This window comes from Pygoscelis adeliae, unplaced genomic scaffold (genome assembly GCF_000699105.1).
Source record: "Pygoscelis adeliae isolate BGI_AS28 unplaced genomic scaffold, ASM69910v1 Scaffold131, whole genome shotgun sequence".
NCBI classification, from domain to species: domain Eukaryota; kingdom Metazoa; phylum Chordata; class Aves; order Sphenisciformes; family Spheniscidae; genus Pygoscelis; species Pygoscelis adeliae.
This window is the reverse complement of record NW_008824058.1, coordinates 1,805,532-1,825,646: the sequence shown is the minus strand read 5'-3', so window position 1 is coordinate 1,825,646 and position 20,115 is coordinate 1,805,532.

Here is a 20,115-nt window from a genome sequence, read left to right as displayed (position 1 = left end):
GCAGCACTTTTGCAACAGCTGGAGCCTCTCAGACACAGACGCTGTGTTTATCCAGGGATAACAAACATCCCGCGTTGCAGCAGCGTCTCTCACTTGTGGCATTAACAATTACAAGCAGATCTATTTCACAGCTGGTAACAGCTGGCACTTTGCAATGCCCCGGTGTCAGAAAACTTCAGAGGTTGCTTTCCTTAAAATGATAGTTCTCTCAGTGTTGCTTTTTACCAAAAATTTATAGTAACATGATTTAAGTTAATTTCAACACCAGGTTTCAATTACACCTTTGTTTCATAAGGATTCATTATTTTCCTGTGCTAGTTTGCGCTCCTCCGTGTTTAATTTCCCTGCAAACCTCAAGCGCGCAGTACACAAACGCAAGAAGGATCCCTGGGAATGAAAACTGGTCCCTGAATGTGATATTCCCAGCTTGCAAGCACAATGTCCTCCGGGAGTGTAATGAATACAACGCAAATCAGGCTTTCAGTTTCAAGGATATGATGCTACCTTTTTTTTAGGTGTTAGTGGTAGACCAAGAGTGAAACAAATTTTGGAGAAGGAGTTAACTCTATTTAAGGGAAGGTATCTGCCAATGTTAATCAACAATTTTTTTAAAGTTAGTATTATCAGTTTGGTACCTACAAATTACTGTACAATATATCAGACTGTATAGTCTGACGGAATCTGATGATATGCAATCAATATTTTACTTAATATTTTAAGCCTCCCCAAATGCCTTAGATATGGAATAATGTAGCAAAACTCTGGTCTACCTTCACAGGGTAGCATCTGATAGCATTTTTTATAAAGGGCAAATAAAAAAGCCCATTATTCTGCCTGCTGCCATCACGCTGCTTTTCCTATAGAATGGTAGTCATTCACTTTTCAAATGTATAAGCAATGAGATTTTTTTTTTTATTTTAATAGGATGAAGTGATCTCTTGCTTTGGGAGGTGTGAATGAAGTAACGGGTGCCAGCTGCCAGGGATCAGCCCTTCCCACCTCCTGGTCATCGGGTGAAGGTGCCCGGGGCTGGAGGAGAGCCCCGGGGAAGGGGGAAAGCAAGGGAAGGGTGGGTGTGTGTGTTGCTGCCTGGCTTATATATAACACAGCTCTGAGCTAGGACTAAGTCTGCTGCTTGTCCCAGGAGATGCTGGAGAAGAGGTCTTGCTCCTGGAAGTACAATGTGAAATGAAAGGTATGATATATATATATTTTTAAAATTATTTTATTTTTTTGAGTGAAGGCAGTGGGGCGGAAGAGGGTCTTTGTGTTTTCAGGTGTCTTCTCTTGCTTCAGACCAGTTTTGCAGCGCCTGGTCCTGGGTGGCTCTGCAGGGGGGAACCGGGGTGGGAGCCGGGGGGGTGAGGCACCCTATGCCGTGCCTGAGGAACCACTGGTACTGCCCAGCTACAGTGAAATCTTATGATTAAAGATGAAACAGTGTCATTTGCAGTTGTGTGAGCGCAGAGGGGTTTGCCTGGGGAGGCAGGGCTGCTAGGAAGCGTTGGAGCTGGCAGCAGTAAGCGTTGGATGGTAGAAAAGACGTAGCAGAAGAGAAACTGCTGAGAGGTGGTTGCTGCAAAAGGTGAATTGGCAGCAAAAAGTGTAAATCCCGCTGGAGCCGCTGCTGCCGCCGGAGTCTGTGCTGGTGGCCCTCGGGTGAACGGGGTGGCCAGGGCCGGTGCTGCCGGGCCCCAAAACCGGCTCCCCCAGGGAGCCGTGCACCAGGCTCGCACGGGTGTCGAGGGCTGACCTGCTGCGTGGGGGAGCTGCCCCTCTGCTTGCGTCTGCGTCAGGAATAGCTTAACAGTTTTAAGAGTGAAAAAAAGTAGGTGAGGGGAGCAAAGAAAGTAAAAAACGAAGTGCTGAGCTTCTTGCTCCGGGGTGCATTTTCAACGGTGAGCGTAACTCAGCATTTGCAGGAGGGGGGAGGGAGTCTTTTCCAATATTCGTGGTCCTATCTTGCACCCTCTGGGTTTAAATGCCATCTCTAGGTAACATGGAAAAAGCGTTTTTATGGTGACTGAATTACAGCAATTAGGGCTTGCAGAAGCCTCTTACCTACCCTGTACCACTGGTGCAGACCTGGATCCACTGCTTTGCCTTTCTTTCCCACGCTGTTCTCCACACACGTGTAAGTCTTGTGCATTTAAAGAAGTGTTATAATGCGCAAATAACATTTCATATGTGCTTGAGGTCCTGAGATGAAAAGTACTTGGCTTTAACTTCATTTGAACTGCTGTCATAGAAACACTAAGTCAGCACTCTAGGAAAAAAGGAAGCTTTCTGTGCATCTCAGCAAGAAAAAAAGTATTTTTGTATGGTTTTTGAACTGTGAATATTATACCCATACGAAATGAATAAATATTAAAGCATGAAATTGAAAATCAAACGGTTTAACTTAAAATACTTTGTGTAGGATTTATGTGAGATAAAGGTTAATTTGCTTTAAAACTCAGTGGTTTTTTTGAAGAGCCACACCTGTAACTGTTGTATCTGCTTAGTGCTTCTGTTCTGCTGGAGCTCAGGTTCTTCCACGCAGTGTGGGTGAAGGAGCAAGGGGAGGACAGATCGTCCCCAGGTTTGCTTTGTCTTGCAGCAGCAGGTGCTCCATCAGCTACCTGGGATGGCCACTCTACCGACTGTATCTGCTACCGGCTTCACTGGGGCTGGGATTGGCTTCTATGAAAACAGTTTTTTTTTTTAAAGTGTCAGAATTTTAAGCTAGTTTCACAATAATTTTTGGGGTTTCACAAGGCGATAAATTTATGTATTTGGTGACCGTGTGGCTCTATAGCTCAGCTGTACTCCATGCCTACCTGTGGTGAGACTGAAACTCTACTCGGTGGCATGTCAGCAGAGGCTTTGTGTTACGATGGGACAATCGATGTAAAGATTATTTTTCATAACCCCAAGTTCAGTTTTGAGTTCCTTGGCTCTCTCGCTCAGAAGGGAAGACTGCAAAGCTTTCATAGTTCCAGGGCTTCATTCGTCTGATCCAGGTATTTCTGCATTAATTTATTGCTCACTGATTGAGACAGCTCTAGGGAATCTGCGACGGCAATACATTTTTGATTGCCTTCATTTTTGAAACGCACGATTCACTCCTACAATTTGCAGTGATAGCTTATATTTGCATAAGGTGTTTAAAAGGGATTTAAGCAACCTGTTGAAGGTAGACCGTGGTGGTACCCGCCTTTGGGCGCCACACTCGGCAGGCGATGCGTGGGGCAGGCAGACCGGCTGCGGTGCATCTTGCCCTGGGCTGCATCCAGGAGAGGTTTGCGGGCTGTGGAGTTTTCTATGCGTGCACTTACATGCGTGGCTGGATCCCAGCCCCTATAGATTAGAGCTACTCTGAAAGCTAATTTGAAAAACTTAGTGAAAGATACGCCTGCCCACGGGGAAATTGCTATTTCTAACTTAGGCAGACGTTGATGCAGCAAATGCTACGATGCCCTGTAGAGGGTTGTGGCTGGTGCAGACAGGTTTGGATGTAGCTCAACTTGCCATGAAGAGCACAGGGGAGCAGGGATTCTCGGCTTCCCTCCCTGCTGCTGCTCTGAATCTTGATTGCACCATAACTGGCTTTTCTGGAGAACTGTCCCCTTTGGCTGTTACCCTTCCTTGTGGGGACGGCACGGGTGTTAGTCTGTGGATGCTGTAGTGCCTTACTGGTGATACTGGCGTTAGCGGCTGCATTCGTGCTGGCTTTGAATGTGCTACCTCTTTTCTTCTGCAGACTGCTTAAAATCAAGGCTAGTCTCTGTGCAACTGTACTACTGCACTCTGAGCCTCGTAACAGAGCCCGGCTGAGTGCCAGGGCCTGGGTCTGCGGGCACGTCACCTCCCTGTAGCATCAAACTCCTCTGCCCTTGTTTTAACTTGGACCGAAGGAAAACTCACTTACCAAACGCTCAGCACTGCAAAGGCACAGAGCATTAATTTGCTAGGCATGTGCTCTCAAAGTTCACGTAAACCATTTCGGAATAAGCATCTTAAAAATGTATTTTCACAGCTCAGAACAGTCCAGCAGGTACCTGTGTTTTGGGGAGAAGACAGATATTAGCTGGTAAGAAGAGACTTGTGCACGCACCCCTGTATTTGTGTATTTGTTTGGCTGCACAGATATTTACAGGCTGCTTATATTTTGATTTTGACTTGAAACTAATCTTTACTCTTGGGTGGTATTTTTTTATTCCCCAAATGGTTAATCAGTAAGAAAAATGTCTATTACTTCTCCCTCATAGAGGGGAATAAAAACACAAATCCTACTTCCATCAGCAGCTGCTGCTGCTCTGCCTCTCAGCACACCCCCCCGCTCCCCCCATAGACCTTCCCTCTCACTTGATATCTGCTGCGATGTCTCCAGCCGCATGCGGAGATAAACCGGATTCATTTCCACAGTGTCACTGCCATTCAGTTTGGCTTTAGAGAGGCAACGTGAACTGTAATGAGAGGGTATTTTATCTGCGGAGAAGCGTGCGGTTTCGGGGCTCTTTGGCAATGGGCTCAGCCGTGGAGGAGATGAGCACTCCTCTCTGTGGGACACGCACAGTGGGGCAGCCCGGGAGCATCTCCCGCATCCCTTCCAGCTGTGGCACGGACAGAGATCTGTCTCTTTTTGAAGATAATGGCTTTGCCAGCTCGGGTGACTTGCTGCTTGTTTTCCTAGCCTGTACTTACCGCACCAGCTGCTGGTCAGGCTGGAGCACCAATGCTCCGAGCGTGGCTTGTCTGTACCGTGCCCTGTGCTGCTGCAACAGGTATTTGCCAATTCAGCAGCCTGAGGTTTTGCTCCCAGGCTTTTCTCTGTGTGTTCCGCTCTGACACCTGGCTGTGTGTACATCAGACACGCTGATCGATCCCTCCCCTCCGAGGTGGACTTACTGGAGTCTGAAAACAGACCCTGGACTCTTCGTTTTCTTCACGTGCTCGTGCACCCGATGGGAAAGGTGCAGGCTCTGCTCTCCCTCTGAACAGCCTGTCCCTTTCCACTGGCTACAGATGAGCCTGGCACAGGCGCTTCGCTGAGTCTCATCCCTCCATCAGTATGCTAACAGCTTGCTTTAATGAGCAAGAGGGCATTAACTGTGAACCAGCTCATATTTAAAATAGATCTGTGATCTAAATTGATACTCAGAAATATTATGGACTGTACCTCGGCCAGCCCTAATGATCCTTTGCAGGGAAGCGGGGGAGATGCAGGCAGCAGTGGGGATCTGTGGGGAGCCCCAGGGGCACAGCACGTTTTTCGGGCCAATTGCAGCGTGGTGCTTCCCCTGCTCTGCTCTTTGCTGTGGCCAAACGATCTGTCACCTGCTTAATGTTGTTACAGGCTGACCATGAATACACATTTCACTACAGGCAAAGGCTGGGTGCATTTTTTTTTTAGTGGAAGATACTGCCTGACCTGCCCATGCTTTCCTGTCATAAACTCGTGTAAAGTTGGTGGGAAGGGACTTCTGGAGGTCAGAGACCCAACTCCTGCTCACAGCAGCTGCTCTGAGCCAGCACCAGACCTGATTCGTGTTGGGCAGCGTAGAAGATTACTCTGTGTAACAACAGATAAGACATTGAAGTAGAATGGTTGTGGGGAGGCTCAGCATCCTTCTTGAGTGTTGAAGAGTATCTTAAGTTTTACTGAATCTTTAGGTTGTGAAATAATCAACTATAAGAACTTTTGATTCTAATAAGTTAGCCCCTATGGTAGCGTTATGAATACTCTTTGTAAAAAGGAATCTCTTTTTTTTTTTTTTCCTGTGTTGCTTTCTTCAAGACTTATGCTCTGTGTAAAATCTTCATTTAACACCTACTAAGACATTTTGCACTTCAGTATCCCCTTATCACTGAAACTATCTGCAGAAGAAGATGGAAATATCTAGGGTGTGTTTAAAAGTGAAAAGTATATAGATCTGCCAGGCTGGTGAGCAGCAGGAGGGGCTACTCATAAGCACTATTAAATCTTTGTAGAGAGGAATATGTGTAGTATTTAATATTATATAGGGGGTAGCACAGTTTAGGTAGACAAGGCAGATTCTTTTTTTTTAATTCACAACATGATATCTGATCCAGTAAGTATTCATTTTAATTGTAAAATGCTAAGAATGCCCAAGGAAGGGTGTCACAGATGGAGTGAGACAGCACTTCACTTTTAAGAGAAAAGCAACAATATACTTTATTGATATAAAACAGTGAGTTAACAAAGTTCAATGATAAATGCGACAGTGGTTTAGCAAGATTCGATGGCAAGGTACACTTGATTATCTACTGCATAGAGGACAGGGTCAGACAAAACTGTCAGGGAGACCCTCCCGTTGAGTCATGAGGTTCAGAAAGGACCCCCTTGCTTTCTGAACTCCTTCCCAAAGAGGAGTCTCGGTGCAGCTGGATCCAATCCTAGTCCCAGACTTGGTCAACTGTTTATGTCTAAAGGATTATATATGCGCAATCAATCCTTTGTATCACTTAGCTAATATTTTAAAGTTTAGCATGCTATTAGTCACTTACAGAGGATCTGTTGCGGCAAGGAATCTGTCAACCTCGAGGAGTAACCTTGAGAGGCGTCCCTACTCAAGGGGAGATCCTGGTGTGCTGCCATGCAGGAGAGCTCAAAGCGCTCTTGGGCTGCTCACTATTTATAGGGGTAAGAGGGTTGACTCGTAGTCATATTTACATACTGATAACTGCGGTTAGGTGGGCGTATTTCTCACAATAACCAAGGGCTATTGTGCTGTTATCTGGCTCCTGAACCCACTTCGTGAATGGATGAAGCTATCAGCATCCATTAACGCCTGCCCCTGGTAGTTATCACTTAAGCAGGGTTACAGGAGATAAAGGTCAGGTTGGGCAGGGGAGCACACCGTCACACCTCCTCACTGCCTTTTCAAGCTGTTTGATTTTTGAGCTTTTAACAGAAAACTTCCCAATAAACCCTCACGGCGTGATCTTCTGGCCTGAGAGTACGGAGGATGTGTTATTTTAGAAACACAGTGAAATTCAGTGGTATTGGTTCCTGTATAATACATCTCTCCTAATCCTCCTCTGATTTGCCTCAAATGCTGTCAGTCTGCTTCTGCTACAGGAGATCAGTTCAAAATCCATCCTTAAAGATCCCCACTGAAAACCTCCCTCCAGCTCCTTGGTACTTGCTCCGTTGATGCAAACCATTTAATTATTTTGGCCAATGCCATGTCATTTGTGCCAATCCCCGTCTTCCATCTTTTGCAATTAATTCCTATCTAGCACTGACAGAATGCTTTGCCGAAGCTCAGGTAAAAGCCCACATTTCTTCTATGTGGAAAATCGCTGCCTAAAGCCGTTGGGTGGGTTCACCAGCGGCAGTTCTGCGTCCTCCTTATCTGTTTAGTTAATCTTGTGATGAAACTGCTTGTCGAGAATAGTAATGCTAGACACTTCCGAAGGACCAAAACTACCGTCCTGGCTGACAAATTTGGGGGCATATTCTAATTAAATATTTTGAAATATTAAGGGTGTCTCTTGCAGTGGCCCTTGCAGATGTTAATTTCCAGGGAGTGATTGCATCTGCTTATGAGCTGTATGAAGATGGATACAACTTTCAAGTGACGTGTGTTACCCAGTCATGAGGCTACTGGCTTTCAGGGGTAATAGGTTTGAATCCTGTATTCACTCTGGAGGATGTCTGTGTCAGTTAAAGAGCTGTTTCCAAGGAAACACCTGAAATCAAGGGCAGTAAGCAATTAAGTGTGTTAATGATACTGGGTGGTGCCACGAGACCCAAACCAATCCTGCTGAGTTCTGGGATGTGCCCTGGGACGTGATGTGGGGAAAGATACAGAGAAATAAACTGTGTAACTTGCGGACAGGGCTGAAAAAATAAAGAACAAAATCCCATGTAGGTTTGTTAATGGACTGCTGGCACCGTTTTAGTGCAACAGAGCATTCGACAAGAAGAGTTATTTGGGTAAATACACGCTGCTGGATTACTAATGTTTAAATATTCACGATGTATACTATGTACCCTATCTCTATAGGCGTGCTGTGAATGGGTTTTATTAAGAGGTGCACAGAATGAGATGTGGAAAGTGATGGCTGCTTTTCAAACAAGAGAAATGGAGATCGTGGCCCAAGGGACCGAGCAAAGGCAGATCTCTTGCTGGAGTCTGTACATTTTTGGATGAAAAATTACGTGGTCAGAATAGGTACTGCTGCCTGGATGTGCCAAATGCTGCTTTTCTTGAAAAAAGCATCTGGCAGAGGCTGGCAGTATAAGTAATGCTTTAAAATAATAGCATTTCACAGACATTTCTGAGCACCCAGGGGCTCCAGGCAGAGTGTGTCAGAAGGGATTTTGGTGGGGTCTGGTAGTGCTGATGCATTTTGCCTCCCAAATGCCTGTCTGTGCACGAGCCTTTGACCCGTTGAGGAGTGAAGGGCCTGATGAGAGGCTCAGTGTCGGCCGCTTTCGTCCCTGCACCGGGGTAGGCAACCGGTTGGCTTTGCATTTATTTCTTTTGGTCTGTAAATAGCTCTGGCATAGTTCCATAGCCATCCAACACCTTTTTTACTGCTCCCTGAAGAGTGACCCTTTTAAACTGTGCTCATTTCCACTGCCCAAAAGGAGGCAGTGGGATGAGAGGAAGTGAATTTCACCTTTAACTATATGACAAACAGGTGTTAAATTGTTATTAATGGTAGTTCTGCGTGTGGAGTCTATGGTCCTGTTTAATAAAAAAAGGCTATTGTTACTAGATTAAATTTCAGTCTTCTGAAAGGGTGTGTCAATATTGTGATGCTTAGAGAAACTATTCATTTAAAAGCGATGTCTTAGCAGTTTTGGAATGGGAAGATCATAAGAAAAGTGATTTATTTCACAGCGTAGCTACTTCCTCCAGTTGGTAATTTGTGGAAGAAATTAGGATTCAGGAAGAAAAAAAATATTTCCATATACTCCACTGGGAGCTGATGCACAGAACGGGTGCCTCCTGGGTGATTTGGAACTGGCCTTTACAGCAGCCCCAGGCACCCATGGGGTGTCCTGGCCCCTCCGGGACACCACGTGTTGGATGGGGCTGGGGGTGCGGTTACCGAAAGTAAAACCAATTGCAAGAAAACATGAAAGACGACTACAAGCTGTTAAAATAAGCCTAAACTTGTTAAAAGGAGTGTCACGAACCCCCCGCGTTGCTGTTGGTGGGAGGAAGGGGCAGCACCCTGAGTCATCCTCCTCCATGCCAGCTTCTCCCTTGCTGGGCTGCAGAGTCGACCTCGGCTCTGTGATGGGAGTAGGGATTTTCCACAAGGCGTAGAAGGAAAAGGTCAGGGACTATTGTTTTTCAACTCTATTGATTTCTTAACATGAAGTACCTTTTGAAGGACTAGAAATGTACTTTTTTTGAGAAAGCATTTTTCTTGCAGTGCTGGGTCCCCACAGCTGTCTGCAGGGGCCAGGGAGCTGCAGTAGCTGCATGGATCGGCTGGTAGCGGGGTTGTGTCAAGCCAGCCGACATCCCTCCGTTAGATCAAGGCAAAAATTAAACTGTCACTGAGGAAAGCAGCACAATGGACGCAAACTGTTCAATTATCCAAGGACCAAAATCAGAGCTTCTGAGTGCTTTAATACAACTTAATGAGTTGTTGTTAATCCTAGATTTAAAAAACTGAAATTTTAAGCAGTCTTGGAAAGCACTTTATACCATCCCGTTAGGCTTACAAGGCAATAACAACATTTCTTTGTGTCCAAATGTAAAAAGAAAAAAAATCAATTTCTCTGGAGCCAGTTGCCATTGAGTGTTCTCACCTTTGTAACACGGCACAGTCCTGGTCATGGACAGAGTTAGGTTTTGCGGTGTTTGCTCCAGGAGTAAAAATGCATTTATCTCCTGGCTTGCCCCCCTCCTCCAGCTGTCACCAAAAGCCAGCGATGGTGCATCCCTCCTCCCTCTGGGCAGCAAGGGCTACTGGAGATAGCAGGAGGCTGAGCTGGAGGTGCTGGTGCGGCTGTGCTGCCCCAGCCTGGCCAGCAGCTCTGTAAAGGGAGCCAGGGCTTTCTAAGGAGCAGAGCTGGCTTCAGGATGTGTCCCAAAGCCACGTTTAACCATAGGGAATGAAAGATTTACATTAAGGTGTTGTGTGAGTGGGGTGGAGGTGGAAAGCATGACTGCTCCCTTCATCTTCCCCTCCTGAAAGTGCTTTTCACACGATGGTGTTGGTGAGAACCAGTGTGGGAGCTGCTCTGTGCTGCAGGGCTGGGTCTGGCTCCTGATGTCAGCCAGCAGCTGGGCTGAAATAAAGGTATGTCCTCCTGTCAGAGGCCTCCTCTTTAAGGTTTTCTGTAGTGGAGCAAAAGAAAACAATTGCCCAAGTGCCACGTGAACAGGATTAGTAGTGTCTGAGGCTTAAAAGCTTGCACACAAACGCTGTATTTCCTTGGGTCTGATTGGGACCAGCACAGCCAGGCCCTGTGGGCTCTGCCCCTCGTGGGGATGGCTGGCTGGGTGGGTGGGTGGCTTTGCCATGTCTCCTGGTTTCGGCAGGGATAGAGTTAATTTCTTTCCTAGTAGCTGGTACAGTGCTGTGTTTTGGATTTAGGATGAGAACAATGTTGATAACACCCCGATGTTTTAGTTGTTGCTGAGCAGTGCTTACACTCGTCAAGGACTTTTCAGCTTCTCATGCCCTGCTGGCGAGAAGCTGGGAGGGGGCACAGCCAGGACAGCTGACCCAAACTGGCCAAAGGGACATTCCATACCTGGCGGGAGGGGCCGCTGCTTGGGAACTGGCTGGGCATCGGTCGGTGGGTGGTGAGCAATTGGATTGTGCTTCGCTTGTTTTGTATATTACTATTTTCTCTTCCTTTGCTGTCCTATTAAACTGTCTTTATCTCAACCCATGGGTTTTACTCTTTTCCAGTTCTCTCCCCCATCTCACCACGGGGCGGGGAGCGTGAGCGGGTGGCTGTGTGGTACTTAGTTGCCGACTGAGGTTACCATGACACCACGGAGCATCTGAAACGCAGAGCTGCATCCCAGAGCAGCTGGTCCCATGATGCCTCTCCTCCGTCCTTTGCAAAGATAAGATGCATAGCTCAGGCCAGATTGCATCATCTGTGCTGCAGATGTTCCTGCAGATATGGGTCTGCCTTGAAATGTATTGGTCACTGCTCCAAACGTGGGGACAAACTGAGCAGACGCGGTGTGCTCGTGTTCAGGATGTTCCTGCCGGTCTCTGGAGCGAGGCGGCTCTGGGGCACGGCTCCTTCCCTGCTGCAGCCCTTGGGCACGACTGGGATACCTGGGGTGCTCCCACAGCCCTCCCCAGGCTGAGCCTTCCGCTCCTCTCTGCGCTGCAGGGCACAGCACACATCTCCCGTGTGCTTTAGGACTGCTGTCTACGATGATTTAACACTTTGAACAAATGAAGATCGATATTAGTGTAATGCATTACTCTTATTACTGCTGTGCCTAAGAGTCCTGGTGAGCAGATGCCACTGGGCTAGACCCTGTACAGAGTAAAAGAAGCAATCTTTCTCAAGAAGCTCAGATTTGAAAACAAGAAGTAACAAGTAGCTGCAGAAGGGAAATTGAGGAAAAAGTAGACAACTTTACAGGTCAGCTGGCTGCTCCCCTGCCCGGGTCTGGTACGGCACGTTTTTTCTGGTCCTTTCTGTTCCCAGAATATGACAAGCTTGCATGGCACCTGGCTGATGTGGGTGCCTCGCCTGGGGCTCAACACGAGCCTGAAGAAGTCGCAGAGAAGAATGACCTGGTAGAGCTCACACCCCACCCTTGGGTGCCGCACAGGACGAACAGCCCAGCTTTGTGGCAGCATGCCCGGGAGAGCGAGAAATAGAGAGAATTCACAGGCCAAACCCAGTAACGCATTACTGGCACTTGCGATTACAGTTCCCAGAAGAGCAGTAACTCAATTGCACTGTATAGACTCTAATGCCTTGATTGTGTGTAAAAGGGCAGGACGGCTGTTGCTGCAGGCTCATGCATCCATCTCCCTTCCCGAGCTGTTTCGTGTCCTCTTTGAGTGCCCTGTCCTGTAGCTCGCGCTCTGCTCTAATCCCAGTGAGGCTGGAATCAGCTGCTTTGAGCAGAAGCAGCCTTGCCTCGGTGCAGGCTGCCTGGCTGGGCCCTGGGCTGGGGGCCTTGGGCAAGAGGATGAGTTGCACTAACGTGCAGCACTAACATCAGTGAGCTCTAAAGGCGTCTGCCCTGGCAACGTGAACCGCAATGGGATTGCATCTGCAAACGGTCTTACATGGCAAACGCCTGTCAGGTTAGCTCGCAGGCACTGCGGTTCTGCTGTAGCCGATGAGAGACAGCGTCTCCTTCCTCAGGGTGACTGCGGTTAAGATGCCTGAGCTGACCACCTCTTTCTTCTAAGACCTTACAAACTGTTTTTCTTGCTGGACACTAGCTTCCTCTGAAACTGGGACCTCTGAGACTGAGCACTGCCTGTACCCTCCATCCGGCCCGTCGGGACTGCAGGTCACGTTCACCCACTGACACTTGTCCTGTTTCTGAAGCTGGTGCAGAGTGAGACGGGCAGAAGGTTTTGGAGTTGGCTTCTTGCAGCTGCTTTTTGTGCCGGTCGCCCCTCTGACGCATGGGAACCCCTGAGTGCCGATGAAGCACAGCTGGTCCCCACTCGACTGCAAACTAGATCAAAATGTCACTTCTGAACTGCTCTGAACCTTGTAGGATTTGGGAACGAGCTGTATAATTCTGGGCTTGCCTGCAAATAAGACTCCTGCCTTTGAGCATCCTTGAACCACTCTTCCCGATGAAGAACCTCAAAAAAAAAAAAAAGCAATTAAAAAGTCTTTCTACAGTGATTTTTTTATTTGTATGTATGTGCAAGAAGTATAAAACCATAACAATGTTTTTTCTGTGCTCTCACAATATATTTGTCAACATAAAATAAGAAATAGCTGTGAAAAGGAAATGCATTGAGACGGGGACCAGAGCTGCTTCTGAACATACCTGTCGTGGAGTTCTTTGCATCTCTTACTTTGTCTGTGTATCTCTTGGGGATTATTTTGCTATTGGATTTGTCCCCAAATATTTATTATTCTTGTCATAACCAGCCAAAAGGCATAAGTGGAATACAGCTTGCTTCTGAAGTCCTTGTTTTTCAAAATACCTGCTCCTCCCTGTGCCAGCCCGCAGCTCAGCTTTCTGTCTGACACTTACAGCCTTTTAAACAGTGTTGTTGAAGCCTTAATCTGACAAACCCTTAGGAAGGAAATCAGGGTGCACGCTGTGTCTTGAGCATCAGGAAGGGGAGGTTCAAAGACGACACCAGCAGGTTGATGTGTTTGGTGCAGCCACTTGCTGGACCATTACCCAGCGCAAGCCCTTCCCGTGCCCGCTGCTGGCGTGCAGGCTGCGGACGGGAAAGGTGAGGATGCTCGTGCTCGGCTCCATGTGGTCCCCAGCCCCTGTTGCTCTTTTGGGGTGCTCAGCACCCTCTCCCAGCCAGCACTGCTGTCCCTTCCCACCACGCGCTTCCAGCTGCAGCGGGGTCTGCATGATGCCATTGCCCAGCTACAGAGCTCACAGTAATCCTGCGCTGGTGCATTTGCAGTTCTCTCTTGTAATTTATCTTGATGTATATATTACAACTTTTTCCAGTAGTCTGCGGTGGCAGCATGAACTGGTTTGGGTTTTTTTGAAGTATTTTAATAGCAGAATTACTTAACAACCTTCTATGCCATTCCTCTAAAGACACAGTGCCAGATTACAAAAATGCCGTAAAAATGCCCTGTAATCATAGAGAAGATGAAAGAGCAATTGGTTTCTCCTATATTTACTTAATCACATAGCATTTGAGCCCTGACTGTTAAGTCTTTTGGACTATATTAGATTTAGTGTCTAATTATCAGTCGCATGAATATGATTGATTTAAAATCATGGTGCTGAAGTGACCTGCTTGTCAGAAGAAAAAGCTTCAGTGATTGGGTATGATCGGTACCGGAGAAATCTTCAGGAAAACAAACGTTTGGACTGAATGGTATAAAGCTAGTGGGGAGGGGGGGAAGACTTTGCTAGGAGAGGCTTCTTTCACTGCCACTGTAGTATTCTGATGCATTTTTTTTTTTCCTCCATAATTTAAAAGAAGTGTTTGTGGAGCATAAAGATTGAAAGTGTGTCCAAGGAGGCAGGCGACGCAGGTACGAGTGCAGACCAGTAATGTCACGGCCGCTTTTACTTAACCACAGCTGCGCTGATGGCAGTGCAGCGCGAGGGCTCCCTCCCCACCGGGGCACGGCTGCTGGCGTTGGGCTGTGCATCGCTGCAACTGTGGTCTAAGTGACTCCTCTGCATGTGTATATATATATATATAAAATATCAGCTATATAACACCACCTACAGTGTTTTTTTCCCCCTCCATATTGCTGTAGGCAGTTTGGTTGTTTTGGGGACCTGTGGGGAGCTTTTCTGTCACCCACTGCCGGATATTCGAGGCACTTAGGCTGTGAGGGCTGGTGCAGACAGAGCCATCTGCCTTTTGGTCCTCCCTGTGAAGTCAGCTTTAAAGGGGTATTAGAAAAAATTGAGAGAACTTGTGTCATGTCTGTGGCAGGACTGAATTCAGTAAGTGGGTTTGAAAAACACGTACAATTCAGTTTGTACGTGCAACAGAGAGGGTGTTCATGCACACCCCAAGCCCCGTAAAAGCACACTCCTGCACTGCAGAGAGAGGCTTTAAAGTCTGGAATTTAGAATACAGTTGCTTTTGCCATGCTGTAGTGTAACATCTCTAGCATCTAGCACAGGTGTCGTCCTCAGTTCTCCACATTGCTTTCTGTATGTAGGGCATCACAGCGACTGCGCCCGTACACGCTTGCCATGTTCTGGCGGTCTTTAACACCAATATTCTTGGCTAAGACACTAGATTTTATGTGCTTTTTCTCAGGATGGCTTTTTGTGGGTGCTACCATTGCCAAGCGAGGTCAGAAAAAAATGGCTTTTTTCCTCTCAAGAACAACTGGGAATATTACCAGTGTGCTACCTCTTCAGGTGTTTGCCCATGAGGCATCTTCTAATGATGGACTCTGTACTTAGCACCTTTTATCTTCCACCGTTTTCCACTTCTTTTTACAGGACGCCTCACTATTTTTATATTTCTCTGCCTGAATCCCAAGCAGATTTTAATGATGTTTTCACTCTAGACTAATTATTTTACTGCAAGCGTTACACAGAACCCCAGTATTCTGTGTTGAAGGAAAACTTCTGTAAAATATTAGATATATAAAATCTGCCAGACTTAAACTTTTTTGTATAGAGTCTGTTAATGCAGCTGGTCCATAAGGGGAAGCATTTTTTAGGACCCTGCCGTTGAACGAGCACGTCCCAGGCTCTGGAGCTCAGTATCGGGGGATGCAGCTCAGACTGGAAAAAGGAGCAGTGCTTTTTTTTTCCTTCTGAACAGAGGGGGGGAAAAATGTGTCTGGTAACAGTTGTGTGCTACCTCTGACAATTACCTTTCTACATGCCGGGAAGGAAATCAGGCACAAAATGCCCATTAAAATAACAGCAGTTCTCATGCCCAATTCCCTGTGCACTTTACTACGTGCATCCCAATTTATATTCAGTCGCACACGTTGAGAGTGTGAGCACGTCTGGAGCAGGAACAGAAGCATTGAGACCAGGAGTTAATAACCCACTTTTCACACCTTCCACGCTGTTTGGGATTTTCTCCCAAGCTGTGGCCAGGAGGATTTAATCTTGCTGACATTGCTCTAGCCCTAAAATGAAATCAGTTAAGGATTTTGTGATCTTCTTTACTTCCCATCAAGCTATTCTGAAAGCGTGAAAGAAGGAAATTGAAGTGGTTTGTAGGGTGTTTTTAGCTGCTGTTCTCCTGTTACATGTTTGTTAAAAGGAATCAGAATGTTGCTGCTTGTAGTCAGGTAGAAAATATTAATGGAGGTAACAAGTTTATTACAAAATGCGTAGGAACACTAGACTAAATAAGCTCGGTGTGTGTGCGCGTGTGTATATGAATGTATTTCCTTTCTCTTAGCGTTGTGCTCATGACGTGCGGAATCAAACTTCACAACTCCAAAGAGTTATAAAGCAGGTATGTTTATTACGGCGCCGGGTGCAAGGGGGATAGCTCCTCCTGGCTTGCACGCTGTATGTTGCATCAACTGTCCCTTATACGGTTCTGCAGTGTACATATTCATTATCATAGGCTGGGTTAGTACAACTAGTTCTAAGAAAAGGCGGGATATTTTAATTATTTCTAAGAACCTATTATCATAGGGTCCCTCCTCCTGGCGCACGCGTACTGCCGTCTGGTGGTCGTCTATTGGGGTCTTTTGGAGGAAGATTCACAGTCTTCTTCACCGGGTACCTTCACCTTTGGCCCAGAATGCTGAGTTGGCTGAGCTTCAGACTGCGAGGCCGGTTTCAACCAGATGGTCACTGAGGGTATACAGCCAAGTTTCTGTTATCTACCCAATTTTTGTAACTTCTGCTAACAATAGGGTTACAGTGTCTTTGCCAAACATTCTATTATGCTTGCAACAGCATCTATGCTATCAGAGTTGCTAGCTACAATAGTTTATGCTAACAATTACCCATTTGTTCCCTAATTCACTCATTTTTGGCAGCAGTTTGGACCACGGCAGCCTGGCAGTGCTGCACGGCTGGCAGGTTTGAGAGGACGGGGGGGGGGAAATGGTGGCACGGGCCAAGTGCCCACGGAGAGGGTCACCTGCTGCCTCCGCATCCACGACTCCATCCAGACCGCCTCTTCAGCAGCTTTGTCCCCATGGCACCTCCTGGGCTCCGGTGGCAAAAACGTCTGAGCCTGTTTGTACGTGACAGAAGGGACGGGTTCTGGTGCCAGCAGCGAGCCCTCTGCCCCCGCGCAGTGCCTGTTCCTGCTTGGGGTTCACTCCCCATGGCCGAGGGCAGGTCCTGGCTGCCTCTGCCTCCCAGAAGGCCTCCTGTGCAGGTGTGCTCAAGTCGCACAGTGATCCTGGAGCACAATAAATACCGAGCAGGAAGACATTAAATCCAAATTGCATTTTGGGGGGGGGTGTTTAATTTTTTATAAGTGAATAAGAAAATAAGTTCTAATAAGCAATGTCACGAGAGAGTCTGTAGCAGTTAATACTTGTCAAGCAAAGCACTGTTCTCGTCTAAAAATCCTTGCAGGATGGAAGCAAATGATCTCCCCAGTGCCTGATACGTTAGACTCCCCAAGTCCCAAGGGAACCTCATTTTCCAGCAGCCGTGCATACAAGTACATAGGCTGAAAGTTTCTTCTGCAGTGGCTTCGGTGTAAATTCAGGACACATTGCTCAGTATCTGTAGGGTCCTTATTAATCAGTCCGTGATGGTCTGCCTTACACGGGTAGTTCTTGAATTCCCATCTACTGTGGCCGCACCCAGCGGGCGTGTTCGCGTGCCTGAAAGGGCTAACGCTGGGCTATGACACCTCAAAGTGGATACTTTCTTTTTGGGCAGTTTTGTGACTGTCTGGAGGCATACCTTCATATTATCAGCTATTCTGGAAATCCTATTTGAATATGCAAATAGCACAAGAGGAAATGAAACCTTTTTTTTTTTGAACAAGAGAGAAGGGAATGCTTGCTCTATTTTGGTAAAAGATACTAAGTTGTTCTAAAGATAACGGGTAAAACCTTATGTTATCTCTTAAGATACTGGATCGACTCTGTGTGCATGCAGAGGAAGGTGTTTGTATACAAAAATAAAGTTGAGAAAATCCCAGTTTGGTATGCCTTATATTCTTGGACTGACCTGTTTAGCCCTGAAGACCTCTTACAGTCTCAGGAGATGAAGCTATTTTCCCTTCTGCAGAGGGAAGGTTTCCTGGGGGTGGCATCAGCAAAGCCTGGCCTGAGGAGCAGAGATGCTGAGCACAGTTTTTTTCCTCAGGTGGGAAAAACCTGGTCTTTTTTGGATGTCTGTCAGCTCCCGGTGGCTCGTGTCGTGATAGCTGAGAGGAAGGGAATGCCAGTAAGAGGACTGAAACAAATGCAAAATTAGTATATTGAAGCACAAATTATTCCAAAGTCACCCTAATACTGTCATCAACTTCCACTGAGGTTCAAAATGCATTCAGAATATCATGGGATTTCTGAGATGTGTTAGAAAGGAAGATTATGGGAAACAGACTTTTGCTGTAGCTCTTCCCTCCTAACAGGTTACTAATTTTAGAGCTACTGTTTTGTTGGCTATAAACTAGCTGTATTGGAAAGCATTGGAATGATGGCACAATAATGCGGCAAATGAAAATGAAGGATAACGGTAATTAAAGCATTAGAAGACAAAGACCCTTTCAAGTTATTCCAGATGTACCCAGCCCACAGCGAATCGGAGAATTTGGTTGCATTTATCAGCTTTTGTCGAGCTTATTGGCCATGCAGACCCATTTTGGCAGGTCAATGTGAAAATCTTTCAGTGGTTTGACCACACACCAGGTCGAACAGGGATCGATCTCACCATCACCCGCTGATTGATGGTCTGAGCATCGGGTTGGAGTTCGAGGTGAATCTCCTTTAATTAAAATGTATGGAAAACTCTGATTTTCTGTGCCTGTCCTGCCCTATATGTGGGAACACTTGCATTTCTGATGATGAAGGGGTGGGGATGTCTGTCGACAGCTGACTTCTGCTTCATCATCCACGCTTGGCCCTGCTAATGAGCTGCTCTGCCCCCGGGAAGCCAGCTTTGCTAGGTCAGAAAAGTTATTTATTCTCCTATCCCGCCTTGTTCAGTCTTTCCTGAAAAGAAATTGTCAATCACGCTTAATTGCACTAAGTTGTGTGGCAGATCGGTGCAGAAGTGCTGCTTGCTCCAGGCTGAAACGAGTCCTGCAAAAGTGAGCTCTTGTACTGGGATTGTATAGGAGGGTACAAACCACATTCCAGCGTGACCTACCAAAGCAATGCGGCATCTTGGGGTAACCAGAAAATGGGGAGATTATTCCCACATTTTTTTTTTTGAGCTTTTTCACTGAAACACCTTCATTTTTTTTGGCTCTGCTACACGGCTTTTTTTATTTGTAGAAATAACACAAAGCCTTTTCTTAGCTAGAAATAAGACTTTAAATTCCTAGCTGATTTATGCAACTGGTTAACAAGTGAACCAGGCTAAACCCCAGGAGAAGGTGGTTGTTTGCTTTAAGCCTCCTCCCGTCAATGACATTAGGAGGCACGTCACCTCTCTCCCTGGGTTGTCCGTCCTGCTGCCGCAGTCAAGGCCATGGCTCTGTGCAGAGGCCCCAGGTCCTTATGCCTCTGAGGAATTCACAATTCACCTTATGAATTACTCAAGACTAATTTTTTTTTAGCCAGTCCACTGAACATTGCAAACATGAAATGATCAAGAAAAATGTGCAACAAAGTAGGAAACGTCGTTGATGTGTATGATGGACTGAAGAAACGTACAAGAAAAGGAGATACACTACACACGTGTCCAGTAGACTTGCTCTTTTGAACACCTATAAAACATTGCACAACTTGAACCTCTTGTGGATGGAGGCAAGTTTCACACAAGCAGGGCTTTGCCCCAACACTTACCCTCCTTCTCGGCAATCCTCTCCTGTAATCTTAATGCAACTCTAACCTGGAATTTTTTCCCAATTTACTGAACAGAAATCATCAAAGTACCCCTTTGCACCAGGAGTCCTGGTGCACTGGGAAGTTGCAGTACAGGCTTGCAGTGTTCGCATCTCTGCTCCTGGGAGTGTGGATGTGAACACTGCCAGGAGCAAAGCACCAGCGACCGGCTTATGCCATTTTTAGGAAGACTGATGCTTGGTGAGATGGGGCTGTGGAAGTGTGAGTGCTTAGAATCATAGAGGTCCCTTCCAACCCAAACTATTCTAAAGGCCACCTAGTCCAACCCCCCTGCCGTGGGCAGGGACATCTTCAACTAGATCAGGTTGCTCAGAGCCCCGTCCAGCCTGACCTGGAATGTTTCCAGGGATGGGGCATCCACCACCTCTCTGGGCAACCTGGGCCAGGGTTTCACCACCCTCAGCATAAACAATTTCTTCCGTATATCGAGTCTGAATCTCCCCTCTTTTAGTTTCAAGCCATTCCCCCTTGGCCTGTTGCAACAGGCCCTGCTAAACAGTCTG